A 9,563-nucleotide genomic window follows, 5' to 3' on the forward strand; every position below is an offset into this window, starting at 1 on the left:
AAACAAATAATCATGTTATAACAATCCTTAAATTTCCTACTAGCATCGCCACGAGAAACTACCGCCACCAATACTACCATCACCGATATCACCATCATCATCATCATCATCATCATCATCATCCCGTTATTAAACTGCATGTAATGGCCTCCATCGAGTATTGGTCGTTTTAATGACTAACCTTCTGTGGTTGAATTGCGAGGTAGTTTAATGTGGCTGCAGGTTATTCTGCCGGCACACGCCAACCGGTTGACTTCAGATGACCTCACTATTCTGTTTAACACAGTTAATTTCGGTGAAGCCTATAAAGATATCCTTAATAGCGTTAATCTATTTAGTCATAATGGCTATTTCTGCTTGACTCAGTGACAGCTATATGATGTAGCCGTTAATCGGAGACGATTAGAAAATAACAATGCAATACTAATTATACCTCCACCCACACTGCCAATACTTGTTATCTTTTTAATTCATTCGTTTAATCTTTTATTCATTCAAGTAGTCCGTCATTATTTCCACCCTGTTTTATCATCTACGATTTTTTAATAATAATCTTTATGTTCACGATCGTGTTAGTACCACAAAGCGAAATGTATGATAAAAACAGTATTGCTGTTTCAATCCTTAGTTCGATCGCAATTCTAAATTATCTTCCCTTACTTATTTGTTAACATCGAGGGACTTAAATCTTCACTTGACTCTCTTTTCTGATAACAGTAAAGAAAGGGAAAGAAATATAAAAGAGCAAGACTGTATGATTCAAATCATCCGCTTTGAAAGTACATAGGTTCGGGTTCAAACGTATTGTTACGCATTTTGAATTAAAGTTTTGTCTTATAGCCTTGGACTGACTCAAGTCTGGTGAATGAAAATGGGTAGACACAATACGCATTGGAAGCTTGCGAATGTATTAGCAATTATCCTGAGCGCTCGACATCGTCCAATGCACGTTTTGCCTCACTCCTGAGAAACTTTAAATTAAGCCCCTCTGTTGCAATGTTTCGGGCTAGGTCTTTGGCCTGTAGTTAACTTTCTCCCTTGAACCCACTCGCTTTGCAGACTCCAAAAATGGCCACGAGCGCTTGATTAATCCATTCAACACTACAAAGAAATTTGATAAGCTTCATTATAATTAACCAATGGGTATCAACGAATCAGCCGATAAATCAATTGCTTATAACTTGTCAGCAACACTGTGTTGCCCATGTCCAACATACTTATTTTTTTCATGCCTCATTGCATTTCGCTACGCGTTGATAGCATATGGGAAATGATTCGGTGCTGTAAAATGCCACACGAAATTAAATTGGCATCTATTTCGTTACTTTGTAGTGTGAAGCTGACATGTGTTAATGACCATAGACCACGAAGGAAATACATTACAACCATTTTAAATATATTTATCTCGCGTTACTAAAGACACAGTGGAGGCACATGGCCTAGTGGTTAGAGCAGCAGACTCGCGGGTTCGAATCTCAGACCGGGCGATGTGTGTGTTTATGAGCAACACATTTAAGCTCCACGCGGCTCCGGCAGAAGGTAATGGCGAACTTCTATGACTCTTTCGCCACAACTTTCTCTCACAATTTCCTCCTGCATCTTGCAGCTCACCTGCGACGGACCGGAGTCCCGTCCAGGTAGAGAACCTATACGCGAAAGAAGCCGGGAAACCTGTCCATATGAGCCAGGCCTGGCTCGAGAAGGAACAAACAAACTAAAGACACAGGCATTGCTGTATGGTAAGAAGTTTGCTTCCAAACCGCATGGTTGCGGGTCCACTCCCAATATGTGCCACCATGGATAAGTGTCTTCTCCTATAACCTCGAACCGACCAAAGTTTCCTGAGTGGATTTTGTCGTATATATATATTTGTGCGTGTTTGTGTGCGCACGCTTGTCATACGGTGTTGGTGTGTTTACGTCTTCGTAATTTAGCGCTCAAAATAAGAGACAGATAAAATAAGTACCAGCCTTAAAAATCAATGGATTCGATTCGTTCGACTGAAAATAATTACAGGCAGTGCCCCAGAATGGCTGAAGTCCAGTGACTGAAAAAGCAAAGGAAGGCAAAATGTAAGTACAAAGCCTGAGTTTGGCTGCAATTGTTTAGTCAATTACACAGAGTTGAGTGAACGGATATGCTTCAATAGAAGTACCATGAGTTCACCTAGCTTCCAGGAGCAGAGAATATTATAGTAGCAGTAAGGTGGCTAGAGAGAGGAGACAATCTGTTGGTGACTTCATTAGTAAAGCAAATGACAGGAAACGAATCACAGAAGCCTGGAAATGAAACGAAACTAGTTCTACATAATACGCAGAATGCAAAGCTATAATATCCATTTCCTAAAATACATTTCTCTCAACGATTTAATCATGTCTTAACTTTTACTTGTTTAAGCCATTCCACTGCGGCCATACTGGGGCACAACTATGAAGCGTTTTTTTCTTTGTTTTTCTTTTTTTTTTGCTTTCTTTCTCTTTTGTCCAATGTCAGAGTTTCATATTTATTCTAACCCACTGTTTTGCTGAGCTGCTAACTTACTGGTCCGTAAATAAACCAGCCGAGGTTATCAAGCAGTAGGTTGGAGCAAAAAACACACACACACACAAACACACACATATATATTTACGCCGGGTTTCCGCACTGTTTCCTCTCTAACACATCATTCACAGGGCACTGGTCAGTCCCTGGCTATAGCAAAAGCTATTTGGGCAAGATAACGCGTTGTGGGATTAAACTCGAAACCACTAGTTATAAGAGTAACTGGAATAGCTTCAACGAACGAGGTACAGTAAAATAAATAAATGAAGTGAATCAACAACAGAGGCGACAAAACATGAACAAATGGCAAAACTTAGAAGAGAGAAACTGATGTAACTGAAACCTTACACGATATTCATTCAGTCCATCGTTAAATCCATTCTCTAACGTCGCTAATTTAATTACGGTGACAATAATTGTAATTAGAATCATTCAGTTTTCTTAATATAAATATATGTCAAGTAAGAAGGAAAAAATATTTGTGAAATTTGAATGTAGAGGTTTTATCGATTATATTTCAGATGAGTTATATTGGTCAGGAGAGAACTATCAACAATATCAATATTTTACTTGAATGATTTAGTTGAATCTATCCTGATGTCATTTAACATTAATTGGCCAAGTTCCAGTTTCTTTTATATGCTATAAATTGACATTATAGCATTTTGAAGGAAGAAAGAGAAAAATATTTACTCCGTTGTCCGACATTAGACACATTTCACTGCTAGTCAGGAAGTGAGGTATTTTCAACACACCATCGTGTGAAGATGTACTTCTATTCATCAGAACAATGAACTTCCTCATGTCATTATCATCTTGGAGGCAACGAACAATTCATCTTCGTTCTGAAATTTTGGAATTAAGCAAAGGAAACTTATAAATACTAAAAGATATTCTAACGCTTATTGTTACTCAGGAAGGAAGAAGCTTAAATGTAGTTTTCCTGTTAGTTTCAAACATTAGGATTACTGAGGATATACAAACGTGAAATGTCTTCGCCTGTCAATAGTTAGGAAATATTAACTCATGTCTTCTAAGAGCAAAGGTAGCAGGTTGTATGATAATTCTAAATCAATTTCAAGGAAATAGTAATTCTCTGTAAATTAGAAATCAATTCTGAACAGGTGAATCGAGAAATGAGACTCGCTTTTTATTCCAGGGTTCAAAATTTATTCGAATTCTTCTTACACCGAAAATAGTGAAAATTAAAATTCCTTTCTTAAAACCACGAATTAAAGAGGACATGCTATCTGCCGGGAATATCCGTTCATGGATAGATTTCATTTTGGAATGGTAATTTGGAATGGTATTACACTACATTACTAGTACTTCAAGAAAATACATATCTCTGTTCTGTCCAGATGTCTTTTAAATATGATGGTATGAGGCCATCATCTAATGATCAATATGATCATTAGATGAAAGCGGCGAGCCGGCACAAACGTTAGCACGCCGGGCGAAATGCCTAGCGGTATTTCGTCTGCTGCTACGTTCTGAGTTCAAATTCCGCCCAGGTAGACTTTGCCCTTCATCCTTTCGGGGTCGATAAATTAAGTACCAGTTGCGCACTAGGGTCGATATAATCGATTTAATCCCTTTGTCTGTCCTTGTTTGTTCTCTCTGTGTTTAGCCCCTTGTGGGTAGTAAAGAAATAGGTATTTCGTCTGCCGCTACATTCTAAGTTCAAATTCCGCCAAGGTCGACTTTACCTATCATCCTTTCGCGGTCGATCAAATAAGTACCAGTTACACACTTAATGCGTATGTCTGTCCTTGTTTGTCTCCTCTATGTTTAGGCCCTTGTGGGCAATAGAGAAATAAGATAATGGCCTCATGCACATCTGAAATGGAAATGAAGTCGTAGAGATATACACGGTCGCTGAGAGGACTTCCCAACACTATTACGACCCTTAAACTACAATGTATAATTATTAATCTAGCAAACTATAAATTCAGAAACTTTTTCATCTTATATATCACATACAATTTGAAACATTATTCCTGCAATTTTCTATTTATTTATTATTTAGAGAAAAAAATATGGTATTTGTCTTTCCTTTGCTCGAACAAATTCATGTGTAAAACAATCACATTTTCTCTCTCTCGCTTGCACTTACATGTAGTATATATACACAGACATATACACCCTTATGTATATATACAGATATTTGCCTGTTTATATATATATATATATATATATATATATAAACATACATATATATATGTATATATGTATATTTACATATATGTATGTATATATATATGTATATATATGTGTATATATATATATATATATATATATATATATATATATATATATATATATATATATGTGTACTTAAATATATGCATGTACGCATATACTGTATCACCGAGTTCAGGATAAGTTGTATTACAGTAAGGGTAATGTAATCTTATGTGTATGTGAATGTGTGTGAGTGTGTGCGTGTATGTGCGTATGTGTGTGCGTGTGTGTGCGTGTGTGTGCGTGTGTGTGGGCGTGTGTGTGCGTGTGTGTGTGTGTGCGTGTATGTGTGTGCATATACACACATATAAACATGCATGTGTGTATATACATCGATATATGTATATCTGCTTACACACACATATATATACATACCTATGTATCTATCTATCTATCTATCTATCTATCTATCTATCTATCTATCTATCTATCTATCTATCTATCTATCTATCTATCTATCTACCTATCTATCTCTCTCTCTCTCTCTATATATATATATATATATAGGAGTGTAAAACCTAAACACTAAGCTACGAGATCATGAAATATCCGGAAATTAGCGATCGTGATTATGTAGAATCTAACATATCACTGCATTGCATCAGAAGCTGACCGCATAGTGTGATTCTAATCTGTCATGTGATAAAATTTTTACTACCAATGAGCATATGAATGACTCTCTCGCTCTTTCTTTCAATCTCTCTCTCTCTCTCTCTCTCTCTCTCTCTCGCTCTCTCTTTCAATCTGTCTCTCTCACTTGACCGGTAGTTCATAAATTCTAATTTTCCACCATAATATTATGGTTTTCGCATAAGCTGAAGACTTAAGATAAGTGGAGAGACAGATAGTTGATTCTCTCGACCCCAGTACTTGAGTGATCCTTTATTTCATCGAGTACTGAGGACTGAAATTCAAAAATGAAAATGTGACGTCGGCTGGATTTGAACCCAGACCGTAATGAGCCTGAAGATATAACGTGAGACATTTTATCTGACTTTTCTACAATTCTGCAGATCCATGGCACTCCATTGGTACTCTGTATATAATGAGGATATCTCATCCTACCGCAAGAGTATATTTGAAAATCTTGACTCCAATTTATTGCCGGTACACGCAGAACGGACCTTGGGGTAACAATATACTAACCGGGTCACCCAGTCTCTCTTTTCCTTTTCGTATGTGATTTGAACTCAGAATAGATATATGTTAACCATACTTTATTTCAAAATGTTTCCCGCAATGCATTACTAGTACATAATCCACCATAGGTTAGGGAAATACTAAAATTAATACCTCCCATCCCACACTCTCTGCCTTCGAAGTTGTTTGAACCCAGTGCGTTATATCTGATTAGTCATCCAGTGAAGCAATCTATTGCTTCTCCCAACTCGCTAACTCATCTCTTTATTCTCTCGAGGTAGAGGCTATAAATAATATATCGTAAAACATTCTTACCAGGTTCAAATATCGATTATGTAAATACACATTTCCTCGAGGTTTTTCCGTGTTGAAGAGTAGAGCATTTATCTTCTTAATTTGGCAGTGTTTCAAGGGAGGAAATGTTTCGGAAAGTTACCCCCAGGGAAATCACTGTAATATGGCTTCATACACTCACCACTAGGGAAACAGCAATGAAAACAATAACAAGAGGAAGTAGAAAGGGAAAAGGACAAACAAGGAATGAACTAATTACGTCTCGCAAGAGAAGTGATGCAACAGACTGTAATAGAATTATGGGAAATCGCAAGAAATGTCAGGTCTTCTATGGAACTGTTCTCAAAGAAATACTTTTATATTTCGTTAAAAGTTGAGTCATGGCATCATCTTCATCTTCATTCGCAGATTTCTTGGCCAATCATTCTCTTTCTCGATTTTAGCTTCTGAAGTATTTTTGTTATTCTACTTTTCGTTCTTGCTGTCCAAGTTGATGTTGTTGTTGTTATTGTTGTATTGTTGGTATTATTCTTCGTCTGATAATAATAATAATAATAATAATAATAATAATAATAATAATAATCCTTTCTACTAAAGGCGCGAGGCCTGAAATTTGCGGGACGGTAGGTGGGGAGGACTAGTTGGGTATATCGACCCCACTGCGTAATTGGTACTCATTTCATCGACCCCGAAAAGCTGAAAAGCAAAGTCAACCTCAACGGATTTGAACTCAGAACGCAAAAACGGACGAAATACTGTTCAGCAGTTCGCCCGGCGCTCGCCACCTCAGTAGTAGTATTAGTAGTAGTAGTAGTGGTGGTGGTGGTGGCGGTGGTGGTGGTGGTGGTAGTAGCAGTTATAGTAGTAGTAGTAGGAGCAGGAGTTGTAGTAGTAGTAATAGTAGCAGCAGCAGTAGTAGTAGTAGCAGTCACAGCAGCAGCAGCAGCAGTGGTAGTAGTAGTAGCAGCAGCAGTTATATTAGTAGTAGTAGTAGCAGCAGCAGTTGTAGTAGGAGTAGTAGTAGGAGTAGTAGTAGTAGTAGTAGTAGTAGTTGTAGCAGCAGCAGTTGTAATAGGAGTAGTAGTAGTAGTAGTAGTAGTAGTAGTAGTTGTAGCAGCAGCAGTTGTATTAGTAGTAGTAGAAGCAGCAGCAGCAGTAGTAGTAATAGCAGTAGTAGTAGTAGTATCTTTATTAGCCACAGGGTCACATATTGCAAAACGAAACGTGTCAGGCACAAGAGCTCAACGAAATTTTTTGTACATAGAAAGTGTGTTTATGTGTGTGTGTGCGTTCGTTTATAATAAGGAGGAAAACGAAGAGACAAACGTAACACATTATATCAAGTCAGGAAAAAAATTTCGTACAGCAGTTGAAAATTATATAAAATATAGGTAACTACCGACACGAGACATGTTGGACCCTCTTACGTTTCTCCTATTTCGATCGTAGGTCAAGTTTTGAAGGGTTCTGCACATTCTGACCCGTGATCCCCTAGTTGTTGATAGTTTGATGATGCAGTGTTTATAAACCTTGAAGCCTTTTCGATTGCCTGATACTTTTTACCCAATTCCTCGTAAATGAAAACGTTTATTTCTTCCTCCTTTAGTGTCAACATAAATCCATCTAGAAAATGGTGAACTTTTCAAATTACGTTACATGTAGATACTCCAAGAAAACCGGTACATGTTCGAACAAGACTTGCATCCTCTTCCTTGTCTAAGCGATATTTATTTTATTTCATACTAGTTAACCATGCTTATCCAACTTAAATTTCCTAATTCTCAGAAAACAAGTTTGTACTGCTGAGAAAGGACTTGAACAAGGGGGACATATGGATGATATTAGACCCGTAACTTTGTTAAACGCAGCGCAAGATTTTGGCCAACGTGTTAAGCAAAAGATTGACGCTGTCGTCGATAAACTGGTCGGTGATGCCCCCAAAATGCTCTATCCCAAACAGATCTAACGATGACAACCTCTACTTCACGATCATATCATAAAGATGGTAAGGAGCCTGGGATGGGATTAATCCTGATCAATTTGAATCGAGACCTTTTGATAGGGTCGACTACCAGTACTAGGGGACTGTCCTCGTGGCGGCAAACTTCAGTCCCGTTTCCAGATTCTGGATCGCTGCAATGTATAGCGACAACTATTCGATAATCAACGTAAATGGGAGCTTAGAATCTGTTAGCATCGCACGTTCGGTTCCTCAAGTATGCCCACTCTCGCCCCTTCTGAGCGTGCTGGCTTCTGAACCATTGCTACAGTAGCTGGGTATTTTGTGGGGAATCCCATATGAGCATGGAAGCGGGAGGTTCGTTTCGGTTGATGCGAGATGTCATCGTAATAGCTTCAAATATCTCGGCAAAAAGGGTAATAGGTACTACCCAAAAGTAGTACGAAGACGTGACAGAAAGAAAGATTAACCAGAATTCGGTGGGTCTGCAGCTCGGCAGCTGAAGAGGCAGGTATATGCCGTCAGTTAGCGACATAGAGCGCTCGACGGGAGGACCAATTAAATCTATTGGAGTCTTGGTTTGGTCTCCATTTTCAGGAGGCCAGGAAGTGGCACGGGGGTGACACGTAGGGCGACAACTCTCATCCAGAAACAAGATGTGAGGAACCAGTTCCAAGAGGTGACGAATGCGTATATCCTTTCCATTATCATCTACTACCTCCTGATTGCCGAGCCTTGCCCTGCTATTAAAGCTGGATCTCTTACTCTTCTTCTTCTTCTTGCAGAAGCTGGGCGGCATGCTGTGGATATTGAAGAGCAGAAATGAGCTAAGGTTGCGATGCTGCCGGCGTTTCCTTAACGGTGAGCAGGTGTGGTCGCTGTTGTCAGAAGGGAGTTTTTGCAGCTTATTGCATTCAAGGAGCTGAAGTCCTGGATCAAGTGTACACCGAGTAAAGGTTCTTGGCACCAGGACTATCGGCAAGCGATTACTGTCCTCGGCTAGTCGGGCAATGCTGTGAATGGAAATCCTACATTCGAGTTCTAGAGGGATTGATGGCGACTAACTGCCACGTCGTCCTCTGGAAGTCTCGCGGTGTCAGGGGAAAATCAATTAGCTGTTATTTTCCAGAGATCTTTCGGGCCAGGACCTATGGATAATTTCCAGAAATCCATGGCCTGGTAGCGTTACTGGAGACATTCTGCTAGTTCGTGACAAGCTCAGAGAGAACGGAAGGCCTGTCTGACGGGCCTATCCGAGTGTAATGAAACCGTTCTGCATGCGCTTGTCCGATGTCTTGACAAAATCGAACAGCTGTTGTCGCCTGTAGGACGGATCCCGATACTGACGAATCTTACTGTTTAAATTTTATTTTAATAGCTATTG

The sequence above is a fragment of the Octopus sinensis genome, linkage group LG8 (genome assembly GCF_006345805.1).
Source record: "Octopus sinensis linkage group LG8, ASM634580v1, whole genome shotgun sequence".
Taxonomy (NCBI): domain Eukaryota; kingdom Metazoa; phylum Mollusca; class Cephalopoda; order Octopoda; family Octopodidae; genus Octopus; species Octopus sinensis.